Genomic DNA, 13,781 nt, shown 5'->3' on the forward strand with positions numbered 1-13,781 from the left:
GGGCCCTGATCTCGGTTGCTGTGTATCTGGGCAGCACCTGGCGCGACGGGACCTCGATCTCGGTCGTTGTGTGTCTGGACGGTGCCCGGCGTGACGGGACCCCGATCTCAGTCTCTGTGTGTCTGGGCAGCGCCCGGTGCAACGGAGCCCTAATCTCAGTCCATTTGTGTCTCTGCAGTGCCCGGCACAAATCAGCGCCTTTTTTTCTGACTGTAATAAATAAATAAATAAATAAAATGAATTAAAGGCATGGTATCAGATGCTTCAAATATCAAGTCTATAAATTTACGAGGACTCTGGTTTTTGGCTTGTGTTGTATTTGGAAAAATGAATTAAAACTATAAATAATAAGAATAAAAATGTCTCTAAAGCCTGTGACAGCCGGAGTACATTTCCCAAGGCTGGAAGGGCTCATTGTATCCCTGACATTGAAGTGGCTCCACCCAATCGACTTGCCCCCCCACACTGGTAGCTTAAAAACCCTCACTCTTGGTGGTAGAAGCTCCTGGGAGGGATAGCTCAGTGGTTTGAGCATTGGCCTGCTAAACCCAGGGTTGTGAGTTCTGAGGTCCCTTCTAATCCTGGTTCTATGAAACCAGAACAGGGGTGGTCCGATCATGATGGAGTTGAGGGTCATAGTGTTGAAGGCCAGGAGTGACCACTGATTGTTGGGTGCGTACAAGGGCATGAAATGCCACCCAAATATCAAACCCAACCACTTTCGTTAGAGCAAAACGTTTCAGTCCTCAGAGCCATAGAAAGCCGCCGCCTCTGAATACCTCCGCGGATCCAGGCCACAGACAGAGGCCGAGGTGGACGCTGGGCTCTGTGAACAGGTGAAGGCTGGTTAAAAGGTTTCCAGTTTAACGGAGTTAGATCTGGTTGCCAAGGGCCATGTATAGGAGTGGGCACATAGAAATTAGGTGGGATCCTTTTTAAATAGTGTGTGAGCCTTCCGGTGGCGCTCACCGGCTTGCATGCTGCCGAAGCCGCCAGAGGCTAGCTAGAGCGGCCGTGTGGGTGTGGATGTGCCTGTTACATTATTCAGTAGACAGTCTGGCTCATTGTTTCCCCCCCCAGCAAAACACCTGCAGATGTAGGTTGGCTGAAAGAGTCAGTTCTTTCTTTCTTTCGTGCCAAGTTGTGTTGTTTGGCTGAATTGTTCCGGGCGAAAAAAACTCTTTAGCCCAAATGAGCACAGCGGAAAAAAATCAAACTGTTTGGCGGTTGCCTTTTTTTTTAAAAATGTTGCTTTTAAATGACATTTTGGTTCCGAATGGCCGTTCGTTTTAGTTAGAAACTGTAACGAAAACTATTTTTGTAAAAAAAACGCTCAAAATCCAAAATCGTTTGAGCCCAAAGCCGACCACCGATAAAGTTTGAGGATGACACACAAATCGTGGACGTGGCAAACAATGAAGAGGACAGGTCACGGATACAGAGGGATCCGGATCGCTGGCGAAGCCGGGCGCAAGCCAACAATGTGTGTTTAATGTCGCTAAATGTAGACATCTAGGAACAAAGAACACAGGCTGTACTTAGTGGACGGGGGACTGTCTCCTGAGAAGCAGTGAGGCTGAAAAACGTTTGGGGGGTCGTGGTGGATAATCAGCTGAACGTAAGCTCCCAGTGCAATGGTGGGGCCAAATGAGCCTATGTGCTCCTGGGATGTATAAAGAGGGGACTCTCAAGTAGGAGCAGAGAGGTTATTTCCCCCTTGTGCTTGTCACTGGTGTGACCGTTGCTGGAATCCTGTGTCCAGTTCTGGTGCCCACCATTCAGGAAGGGCGTTGATCAATTGAAGAGGGGTCAGAGAAGTGCCACAAAGAGTCAAGTCAGGGGTGACTGGATCCTCATCTGTCAGTACCGCCACAGGGAACAAGTATTGAATAACGGGCTCTTCAGCCTACCAGAGGAAGGTCGAATACGATCCGATGGCTGGAAGTGGAAGCTGGACAAACTCAGACCGGAAATATTTAGTGGCGAGAGTCTTAACTGTTGGAACAATTGACCAAGGGTCATGATAGATTCTCCAGCACGGACAGTTTTTCAGTCCCGGTTGGCTGTGTGGCGTAGAATCATAGAAGATGAGGGTTAGAAGAGACCTCAGGAGGTTCTAGTCCAACCCTCTGCTCAAAGCAGGACCAACCCCAACTAAATCATCCCAGCCAGGGCTTTGCCAAGCTGGGCCTTAAAAACCTCTAAGGATGGAGATTCCACCACCGCCCTAGGGAACCCATTCCAGTGCTTCACCACCCTCCTAGTGAAATTGTGTTTCCTAATATCCAACCTAGACCTCCCCCACTGCAACTTGAGACCATTACTCCTTGTTCTGTCATCTGCCACCACTGAGAACAGCCGAGCTCCATCCTCTTTGGAGCCCCCCTTCAGGTAGTTGAAAGCAACTATCAAATCCCCCCTCACTCTTCTCTTCTGCAGACTAAATAACCCCAGTTCCCTCAGCCTCTCCTCGTAAGTCATGTGCCCCAGCCCCCCGATCAGGCAGGGAACAGGTGCGGCGAGCCAGCCTGCCTTGCACCAGCACCATCCGAGCGTGCAGCAGGCCCTGGGCCACTGTTTTCACAAATGGCTAGTGATTGGGGGTGCCCGAATTCCGCTCCCTTAAAGGCAAGCTGATCGGAGGGAGACAGTGAAATTGACCAGGGCTGCTAAGCGGCTGGAGCCGAGCGCAGACACAAATCCAGTCCAAGGGGATGCAGGGTGAGATTGTACACGGGACCTGACATTCTTTCCGAGTTAATAATCGAAGGAGCTATTATTAGGAAGGCAGATAAAGACGTCGGCCACGTAGCTTTAACACCGATCGCAGCCCCTGGAACGGGACCGACCGGGCCTGACTGGGGTTTGGGAACTGTTCCCTGGCATCCTAACCCGGGGCTTCTCCCCGGGAAGGGTTTAATCCTTTCCACGCCGCTGGGTTGAGACGGGGGTCATGCTGCTTCCCAGCCCCGCTCATTCCAATAGCCCCGGGCTGTTCAATCCTCACTCCCGAGAGGGATGAGCCAGACTTCCAGGGAGGGAGAGGAGGCATCAGACATGGTGACCCAGGAGCGGATGCAGTGTCCCAGGGGAGCAGAGAATATCTCTCTCTCTTTATATATATACCATTGCCCTCTACTAGAGGGACTCAGAACTGTGTGTCATATGCCCTATAATGCTAATAGCGGGTGGGGATTTTCCTTTAGCTCAGGTGCTGGTGGATTTTTGGAGCAGGGGGAGGGGGTCTGAGCTCTGCCTCTACCCATTGACAAAGGCAGCTGATCAGAGCTCCTCTCCCGGCTCAGCGAGTGTAGCACAAGGCTCCCTGCTGCCCCCGAGTTACTCTAAACCGGGCGACGTGCGTAGCCTCTCAGGGCCACTGGAGTCTGCCCAGGGAGGGTCCTGTGTCACTAAACCCAGCTGGGCTCTCGTGTCGGGGAGCAAATGCCACCCCGGGAGGCATCTAGAAGGGGCAGCATGGGGGGAACAGACTGTGGGTATCGGCGGTGTCTGGGGGCTGGGGCAGGCAGGAGGGACAGGAAAGGTTTGCTCTGGAGAATAACCCTCCACCCCCACCCCCCAGCACACCTGCACTGTGCACGACATCAGGTCTGGCGGGGAGGAGGGGAAAAACCCAGCCCCCTGCGCCTGGCACCTTCCGTCTCTCAGCTGGGCCCAAGGGGGTGTCAAGCCCTGGCTCAAAGGGGCTTTGTGCTGGAGTGTTCCTGCCTCACCCCTAGAAGGCAGATGGGTTCCCCAAAGTGCAGGGGCTCTGCGATCCCGGCCGTGCCCCCGGCGATGCCTGCTTCAGGGAAAGGCCAGGTGGGAATGACAGGGAGGTGGGGAGGGGCTGCTGTCCCTCCCCCTTCAAGAGCGGGGAGTGAGTGGGAAGGGATGGACTGGTACAGATCCCAGAGGGCACGGAGAGGGAGAGAGAAAAGGCACCATGCATTCTGCATTGTGTGCACACACACGTGCACACACATACGTGCGCATGCACACACACGCACATGCACACACACTACTCACACTCGCACACACACGTACGTGCGCACATACATGCACACACACGTGTGCACACACCCCTATGTCCGCACACACCCCTATGTCCACACACACACGTGCTGTTACCAGATCTGCCCGTTACTTTGGGGTATGCGCATTTATTCGAGTTACTCTTCTGGCGGGGGGAGGAGGAGGGGTTCTGTAATTCTATCAATGTACTGATTGTGTCACGTGTGTTTTCGTATGGAGCTCCACTTCTCCCTTCTGCAAGTCCCCTCCCAGTGGAGCTATCCTGCAGGACCTAGGTTCTCTAGGGCTGGGTTTCTCCAACCCCAAAACTGGATGAACACCCCCCCCCCCCACACACACAGCAAGTCTGAGCAGACCGGGTCAATCAGCACTTTCAAGCTGCCCCCACCTTATGTGTCCCAGATTCAGCACGTCTCTATCCCCACTGTCACATCACAATTGTACTGGCAGTAACCTACTCGATGAGCAAACCCCACAGTATTTTGGGCGCTGCAGGGATCTTTAGCTTAGGTACAAGAAGCGTCGCTGTAGAGTGAATGGGGGAAGTTAAAACACAAACGAGTAAAGTTCAGCGAGAGAGAGAAGCAACCAACTTAACCATAGAAGTTATTTATTGAATACTAGTGATCACTACACAAGGAGCTAAACCAACATAACAGACATGATTAAAGGTTAATACCTAAGGTAGAAAGGAAAACAGAGAGAGAGAAAGAAGGAGGATCTCACTCACTCCATGAGGCTTGAACTGGTCGGGGTTCCCAGGTGATGGTGGTAGCGGAGGGTCGTGAGGGCAGGAGACAGGCAGAGCCCCCAGCACGGTCAGTCAGGAGAAGATGGAGTCCCAGTGGAACTGATGCATAGTTTGGATCTAAGCATCAGAACACTGGCTGGAGGGTGAGTAGGGATTTTTGTAGAGAAATTACACTGGTTGAAGGGAGAACACTAGATTTGTTTATAGGTAAACTGATGACTCGAGGGTTTTCTTTAGACTAGACAATAGGAGCTGATCACTCTGGGCTATGGGTGGGGTTTTCTTCCAGGGAGCTCACAATGCAACTGGGCTGCTTCAGTATTTGGATATCAATCAAGGATTCATTACTAGAATTGGTCTGATAACTGCTGAGCTGGGTGTGTGCAGGTGTAGGTTCATTAGCACCTGGAGCAGAGATTCCCAGGATGCAGTGCGTCCCTGCTTTTCTGGTCCCAGAGTTCAGTGCGGTTCTCTGTTCTCCATTCTGTGTGCTAATCCCTGTCCCATCTTTCAGGCAGCTGAGGCGAGGGGAGTTGTCTCTGGTCTCCATTCTGTACGCAAATGGAGATGTCTTCATCTTGTCACCCTTGTCAGGAGGGGTCTAGGTGTGTCTCCCAACGCCCTTCACTGCTCTCTGCAAGTCTTTTCTCTGATCCGGCTTGGTTCAAGCAGAGACCTGCGTGGGGGTGTGTCCCTCATGAGTCAGACAGGCCAGACACTGCGCCCTGGTTCCCCATAAACACAGATCTGACTGGTATCGGTGCACACACACACACACCCGCCACCCCCCCCCCCCCAGCAGTAACATAGCCCTGTGCCAGGTGCTTCCCAGTGACACCCTCCCCCAGCTGCCGTTTCCACCTGCCCCCTCCGGCCGCAGGGACCAGATGCTGGAGGCCCAGGGACCAGCCGAGCTGCAAGCCAAGCCCCAAGCAGGTACCAGAAAATGCTTCCTGGGGGCTCCTTTGTCTTTTGCAGCCAGGAGCCACGAATCCAACCAGGGCAAAACGTTTGTGAAAGAGCCAAAAACCCCAGCAGCGGGGGGAAGATTGTCAGCTGGGGGAATCGGCGCGGCACCCTCAGCTCCAGCGGGGCAATGCCCATTGACCACAACTGGGATCTGCCCCATTGACTCCAATGGAGTGACGCCCATTGACCCCAGCTGGGATCTGCCCCATTGACTCCAGTGGAGCGATGCCCATTGACCCCAGCTGGGATCTGGCCCATTGACTCCAATGGAGCTACGCCCATTGACCCCAGCTGGGATCTGGCCCATTGACTCCAGTGGAGCGACGCCCATTGACCCCAGCTGAGATCTGGCCCCATTGACTCCAGTGGAGGGACGCCCATTGACACCAGCCGGGACCCTTGGGTGCACACACAGGCTTTGTTATTTTCTGCAGGAAGCAGCAGCCCAAACCAGACGTGTGTGATCCCCAGGCCGGGAAGCCCAGGGGAAATGATGATGCAGTAACTGGGCTGTGTGAGGCCCGGATGTTGCTTCCACAGCAGCGTGGAGCTGAATGCTCCTTTCATAACCGGTTGCATAACTCCTTCCTGTTTACGTTTCCTTTGTTACTATAACGGCAGAGTCTAGCGGTCCCAGCTGAGATCGGGCCTCACATTTTGCTGGGCACTGCACAGACCCCAGCCAAAATCAGGGCCCCGTCGTGCCGGGCACTGCACAGACCCCGGCCGAGATCAGGACCCCGTCGTGCCGGGCGCTGCACAGACCCCGGCCGAGATCAGGGCCCCGTCGTGCCGGGCGCTGCACAGACCCCGGCCGAGATCAGGGCCCCGTCATGCCGGGCGCTGCACAGACCCCGGCCGAGATCAGGGCCCCGTCGTGCCGGGCGCTGCACAGACCCCGGCCGAGATCAGGGCCCCATCATGCCGGGTGCTGCGCAGACCCTGGCTGAGATCAGGGCCCTGTTGTGCTGGGCACCATGTGGACACACAGTAACCAAGACTGGGGCCCCATTGTGCCGGGCGCTGCACAGACACAGGAGAGACAGCCCCTGCCCCAAAGCATGTCCACCCCAAACAGCCAGCGGGACCATGCCCCTAAGAGCCCCTCATGGCAACAGCCAGAGGGCACGCTGCCCTCTAACCCCTGTCAGGCCTGACACACTCATCACACCTAACACGCTGCTGTCATAATATTTATCCAAAAAGTAGCTTGTAAGATCTCAGCAGAAAACTGGTGGCTGTCTGGGCCTTGATGCTGGTGCGGGCTGCGTTTGAACCATTCAATACAGTGTCGTGGGGAATCTCACTCCCCCAATCCATTGCCACCGGCTCTGATATCAAAGGGGAGACGTCAGCGCTGGCTAGGGGGCCATCAGCAAAGGGGAGACGTCAGCGCTGGCTAGGGGGCCATCAGCAAAGGGGGTAGGGTGACCAGACAGCAAATGTGAAAAATCAGGAGAGGGGGTGGGGGGAAATAGGAGCCTATATAAGAAAAAGACCCCAAATTCGGGACTGTCCCTATAAAATCGGGACATCTGGTCACCCTAAAAGGGGGGCAGGCTGCGACGAGGGGAGAGGGACCATAGGAAGTGTGTGTGGAGGAAGCATGGGGGACAGAGCCCCCAGATCTTCTAGCTACCTGATCGCCGCCCCCAGCAGCCATGTAGCTGTGGGGGAGATCTCAGCAAGGAGGGAACCAGTTCACATTTCATGCTAGACACACCTTGGGGCCTAATGCCCAGCTCCCCCAGCCGAGGGATTTAAACCCCCTTAGTCCTCCAGGTATTCTGGGCCCTGCCTGGCCCCCAGGCAAATACACATGTTGCCCCCTATGGGCCCTGGGGGGGGGCAGAGAAAAGCCACAGCACGGTGTTCTCCGGCCACGCCCCTGATCTGCCCCCATGCCTGGGGCTGGGGGCAGGACCTTTAAGCCAGCTCCGCACTGGCTGGGCAGGCCCCTGCATGGGGTGAGGGTTGCCAGGTGTCCGGTTTTTGACTGGGCCGTTAAAAGTCCGGTTGGCGCGGGGCTGGCAGGCTCCCTACCCAGCTCACACGGCTCCCGGGAAGCAGCCAGCATGCCCCACGGAAGGCCAATAGCTCGTGTGGTGGGTCACAGCTCGACTCCTCCAGCCGGGGGAGGCGGGAGGCAGAAGGCCTGTGGACCCCAATCGGCTCCAGGTGTCCCCAGCAGCAGGGGAGTTTGGAGAAGAACCGCCTGGGGGGAGATATAGGGGCTGGGTCCCGGGGAGGGGTTGGGACAGCTGAGGGAGATAGGCAGGGCCCTGGCAGCCACACGCAGGAAGGGGAGTTTGAGGGGGGGGCACAGGCCTGGGGGTTCTGGGGAGGGGGCAGAGGGGGCAGTTAAATGCTGCCCAGCCAGCGGGGGCTACTCACCACGGTGGGCCACCAGAAGGACGCAAGGTCCTTTACAGTCAGGCCCGCCGTGATTAGGGGACGGTGCCCCCATCGAGGGTCACTGCAGCCATTGAAAACTGGACGTGGGGCTGGGACTCAGGACTCCTGGGTTCTCTCCCCAGCTCTGGGTTGGGGAGTGAGGTCTAGTAGTGAGAGCCGGGGAGGGGGCTGGGAGCCAGGACTCCTGGGTTCTATTTCCAACTATGAGAGGGGAGTGGGGTCCAATGGTTAGATCAGGGGAGCCAGGACTCCTGGGTTCTATCCCCAGCTCTGGGAGGGGAGTGGGGTCCAATGGTTAGAGCAGGGGGCTGGGAGTCAGGACGCCTGGGTTCTATCCCCAGCTCTGGGAGGGGAGTGGGGTCCAGTGGTTAGAGCAGGGGGCTGGGAGTCAGGACGCCTGGGTTCTATCCCCAGCTCTGGGAGGGGAGTGGGGTCCAATGGTTTGGAGTAAGGGGGGAATGAGAGGCTGGACTCCTGGGTTCAAGACCTGGAGCGGGAATGAGGGTGGGAAGGGGTCTGGTGGTTCCAAAGTCTAAGGCCGGAAGAACCCCCCCGGCGCATCCAGTCTGATCTCCTGTTGATCGCAGGCTGCCCGCACATGAGCTGAAATGAGACCAAAGGGATGGAGAGCCAGGACTCCTGGGTTCTTTTTCTGACTCCTTGCAGCAGTTCACACTGGGGCGGGGAGGCGAGGGGGGAGGGTCCGTTGATTAGCTCCCTGGCCCCTTTGCAGGTGGACAGGAGCCTGCCTATGCACAGGGCAGAATCCACCCCCCTGAGCCAGACCCATGCCCCACCCCCTCAGCCCGGCGGAGACCAGCCAGTCTGTGGCCCCGTCCTGCTTTGTGGGCTACAGATACAGGCACGTTTCGGGGCAGGAAGTGGCGGCAAAGCGAACGCGGGGCTGGCAGGGGGGGAAGAGAAAACTGATGTTTCAAACAAAATGATTCCCATCGCTGTGCGGCGGGGGAAGGGGAGGAGCTGAACACCCCAGCACAGAGATGGGGAAACTGAGGCATGGACTGGGGAACTGAGTGAGCCCCAGGGTCCCACAGCAAGTCTGTGGCAAAGCTGGGAATGGAAGCCAGGAGCCCTAGCTCCCAGCCCCCACTACCCACTAGATCCAATTCCCCTCCCAGAGCTGGGGATAGAACCCAGGAGTCCTGTCCCCCCCCCCCAGAATCCATCAAGCAAAGACACATGATTCCAGCCCCCGTCCCCATTTCGATGCACAGCAGAGAACGAGCCCTCGCACGCCCCCTACTCGCAGCCCCTCCCCTAACCCCGGGCTGCGCCGTGGGGCTGGCGCTACGGGCCCTTCCCTGCGCACCTGGTAGGCCCAGCCGAGAGCAGCTGTGGCAGGGGTGGAACATCCCTGCAATTGGCAGGACACCAAGTATATAGACCGTCCACCCTCCAGCCCCAGGCAGGTTGCCTTGTCTCCAGCCCGCCCCACTACTCCACCTGCTGGGTTTGTCTCCTCCAAATGTTTGGCTGGGCAAGAGGTTAGGGGTCAGCTGTTAGAGCAAGCGGCACCAGGACTCCTGGGTTCTATCCCTGGCTCTGAGGGAAGTGGGATCTAGTGGTTAGAGTGTGGGGGTGGGGGGTGTCAGGACGCCTGGCTGTTCCCACTCTCAAATCACCTTGCCGCCCCGGGCCTCAGTTTCCCCATGTGATTGTAGAGGTTTGTCCCACACTGTCAGTGACAAGGCTGGGTGTTTTCTATTAAGGGACAGGGTGGCTCAGGGTCACCCTGCCTGGGGCGGGGGAGGGGAGCGCCTGCCCCATATCATGTTCTGCACGTTGCTCAGCCGTCCTGTACCAGAAAACATAAACAGCCGTCGAGCCTGGTATGGCAGAAATGTACGAGCCGGCAGACGAGAGCCAGGCACAGGGCAGGTAGTGACTGGAAGCTTCACGTAGCGGCGCTGCTGATGCCCCTCAGTCCGGACCCGCTGCCCCCTGCGATCCCAGCCCTGGGCTCCCCCCCCCCCCGCCCCCTGCCAGTGCCCCACAATCCCGACCCGCAGCCCCCTGCGATCCCAGCCCTGGGCTCCCCCCCCCCCGCCCCCTGCCAGTGCCCCTCAATCCCGACCCGCAGCCCCCTGCGATCCCAGCCCTGGGCTCCCCACCCCCCCGCCCCCTGCCAGTGCCCCTCAATCCCGACCCACAGCCCCCTGCGATCCCAGCCCTGGGCTTCCCCCTCCCCCTCTCCCTGCCAGTGCCCCTCAATCCCGACCCACAGCCCCCTGCGATCCCAGCCCTGGGCTTCCCCCTCCCCCTCTCCCTGCCAGTGCCCCTCAATCCCGACCCGCTGCCCCCTGCGATCCCAGCCCTGGGCTTCCCCCTCCCCCTCTCCCTGCCAGTGCCCCTCAATCCCGACCCACAGCCCCCTGCAATCCCAGCCCTGGGCTTCCCCCTCCCCCTCTCCCTGCCAGTGCCCCTCAATCCCGACCCGCTGCCCCCTGCGATCCCAGCCCTGGGCTCCCCACCCCCCCGCCCCCTGCCAGTGCCCCTCAATCCCGACCCACAGCCCCCTGCGATCCCAGCCCTGGGCTTCCCCCTCCCCCTCTCCCTGCCAGTGCCCCTCAATCCCGACCCACAGCCCCCTGCGATCCCAGCCCTGGGCTTCCCCCTCCCCCTCTCCCTGCCAGTGCCCCTCAATCCCGACCCGCAGCCCCCTGCGATCCCAGCCCTGGGCTTCCCCCTCCCCCTCCTCCTGCCAGTGCCCCTCAATCCCGACCCGCAGCCCCCTGCGATCCCAGTCCTGGGCTTCCCCCTCCCCCTCCTCCTGCCAGTGCCCCTCAATCCCGACCCGCAGCCCCCTGCGATCCCAGCCCTGGGCTTCCCCCTCCCCCTCTCCCTGCCAGTGCCCCTCAATCCCGACCCACAGCCCCCTGCGATCCCAGCCCTGGGCTTCCCCCTCCTCCTGCCAGTGCCCCTCAATCCCGACCCACAGCCCCCTGCGATCCCAGCCCTGGGCTTCCCCCTCCTCCTGCCAGTGCCCCTCAATCCCGACCCACAGCCCCCTGCGATCCCAGCCCTGGGCTTCCCCCTCCCCCTCTCCCTGCCAGTGCCCCTCAATCCCGACCCGCTGCCCCCTGCGATCCCAGCCCTGGGCTCCCCACCCCCCCGCCCCCTGCCAGTGCCCCTCAATCCCGACCCACAGCCCCCTGCGATCCCAGCCCTGGGCTTCCCCCTCCCCCTCTCCCTGCCAGTGCCCCTCAATCCCGACCCACAGCCCCCTGCGATCTCAGTCCTGGGATCCCCCCGGGGGCCGTGCTGCCTTGTGGGAAGGGGCTGGCCGCTGGCCTGAAAAGGCAGGGAAGTGGCGTCTGATCCCCGGGTGCACCGACGGGTCGCCCCGGCTTGACGAGGCGCAGAACGCTCCCTTGACTGTGTTTATGCAGGCAGAGCCAGGTCGCCGCAGGCACATTTTCCATTCCGCCAGGTGTCTTGGCACCCGCCGGGCACTGGGGCTTAAAGAGACACTGGCCCTTTTCCTTCCACCCCATCAGCTGGCCCAGCTCCCAAACTGATCAGGGTGTCTGCCCCTCATGGGCTCCCCATTCCAGCCCAGCAGCCCTGCCTGCCCCGGGAATGGGGACGCTGGGAACGTCCTCGAAGACTTTCCCGGGGGCCTACGTTTGATGGGGCTCTGCTGCTGAGGGGAGCCTGACTCCACACGGGGGGTGGGGCAGGGCTCGAGTCTGAGTTGTGCTTGAGCCCCTCGGTGCAGCATGGATGGGAACAAAAAAAACCCCACTCCCCCACAGAATCAGGGTCACCTAGAGTTACCAACTTTCTAATGGCACAAAACCGAACACCCTTGCCCCGCCCACCTCCCCGAGCCCCCGCCCCCTGCTCCACCTCTTCTCTGAGGCTCCACCCCCGCTCACTCCAGCCCCTCTCCCTCTGTCGCTCGCTCTCCCCCACCCCTCACTCACTCGCTCATTTTCACTGGGCTGGGACGGGGATTGGGGGGCAGATGGGTGAGGGCATCGGTTGGGGGTGAGGGCTCTGGCCTGGGGCCAGGGATGAGGGTTTCGGGTGCAGGAGGGGGCTCTGGGCTGGGGCTGAAGGGTTCAGAGTGTGGGAGGGGGCTCTGGGCTGAAGCAGGCGGTTGGGGTGCAGGAGGGGATACAGGCTCTGGGCTAGCGGTGTGGGCTCCAGGGTGGGGCCAGAAATGAGGGGTTCAGGGTGTGGGAGGGAGAGGCAGGTTGGGGCAAGAGGTTGGGGTGTGGTGGAGTGGGAGTGAGGACTTCAGCTGGGGGTACAAACTCTGGGGTGGGGCCGGGGATGAGGGGTTTGGGGAGGGGGTTCTGAGCTGGGGAAGGGGGCTGGGGTGTCAGAGGGGATTTGGGGTGCGTGCTCCAGGAGGGAGTTTGGGAGCAGGAGGGGGCTCAGGGCTGGGGAGGGGTTTTGGGGGGCAGGCTCTGGGCAGCGCTTACCTCAGGCGGCTCCCCACAATTGGTGACATGTCCCACCGGCTCCTAGGTGGAGGCGTGGCCAGGTGGCTCTGCGCACTGCCTCCGCCCACAGGCACCGCCCCCGTAGCTCCCATTAGCCGTGATTCCTGGCCAATGGGAGCTGCAGAGCCAGCACTTGGGGCAGGGGCAGCTTGCGGACGGCTACAGATTCACATCTTCCCCCTGGCACACTGGCCTTTGGACCTGCCTCGCCCCCTGTGACCCACCAGCCAGAACAAAAACCGTGGGCCAGCACCGGCCTGCAGTTACCACGGGGTAAATCAGGAGCAACGGGAGCCGGGGGGGGGGCTGATCCCAGCATCACACAACCCAGCGCAGGTCAGGGGAGAGGGGAACCCAGGGCCTTTCCTCTGCCAAGGGCACTAACTCTGATCCGGCCCCAGAGCAGGGGGACCGGCTGGCTCAGGGGGTGGCCTCCAACTCCCCCATACCCACTCCAGCAGCAGAGGGCACCTGCCTTCCCTGACCCACCCACCTTGCTGGTCTCCCTTAGCCAGCTGGGTCCCTTTCTGTGGTGACTGCCTCCCTCCAGCGTCCTCCCCTTGCAACTGCAGCCCCGGGGGCCTCTTTCCCAGCATCATAGCAACTAGCTGCTAGATCCAGCCCTTCCCCAGTGCAGGGAGATTCCCAGGGGAGATTTTCCAAGTCCCCAAACTCAGGCCAGCTCCCAGGGCCTAGCAGAGCCCACTAACAGGCCAGTTCCCCCCCGTCCCTGCTCTAGGGCCTTTACCTCCCTCTGCACCCCCTAAGAGCTGGGGCTGCTTGCCAAGACTGACTCCTGGGCATCGCCCTGCCCGCAGCTTGGGGCCTAGGAATTGGGATGCAGTTTTGTTTTGTTTTTTTAAACGTAAGCCCAGCCCTAGTACCTGCCGATTCCAACCCCGCAGGCCCGAACAGCCTGGAGGCCAGATCCGGCAGCAAGGCAGCGTTGGGGCCACCTGGGGAGACTAGGCCCCGAACTGCAGCTTGGCAGAGATTTGTCCCTTTCAAACAAGCTCCTAGCGGCACGTTTTTACTTTTGCCGGCACCTGGGGACAAAGCCGGCTCTTCGCCCTGGGCAAGTTCCCTGCCCAGCACCGGGACTCGGAGACTTCCAAGCCAGAAGGGACCAGGGTGATGAT

Source organism: Chrysemys picta, chromosome 17 (assembly GCF_011386835.1).
Source record: "Chrysemys picta bellii isolate R12L10 chromosome 17, ASM1138683v2, whole genome shotgun sequence".
In the NCBI taxonomy this organism is placed as follows: domain Eukaryota; kingdom Metazoa; phylum Chordata; order Testudines; family Emydidae; genus Chrysemys; species Chrysemys picta.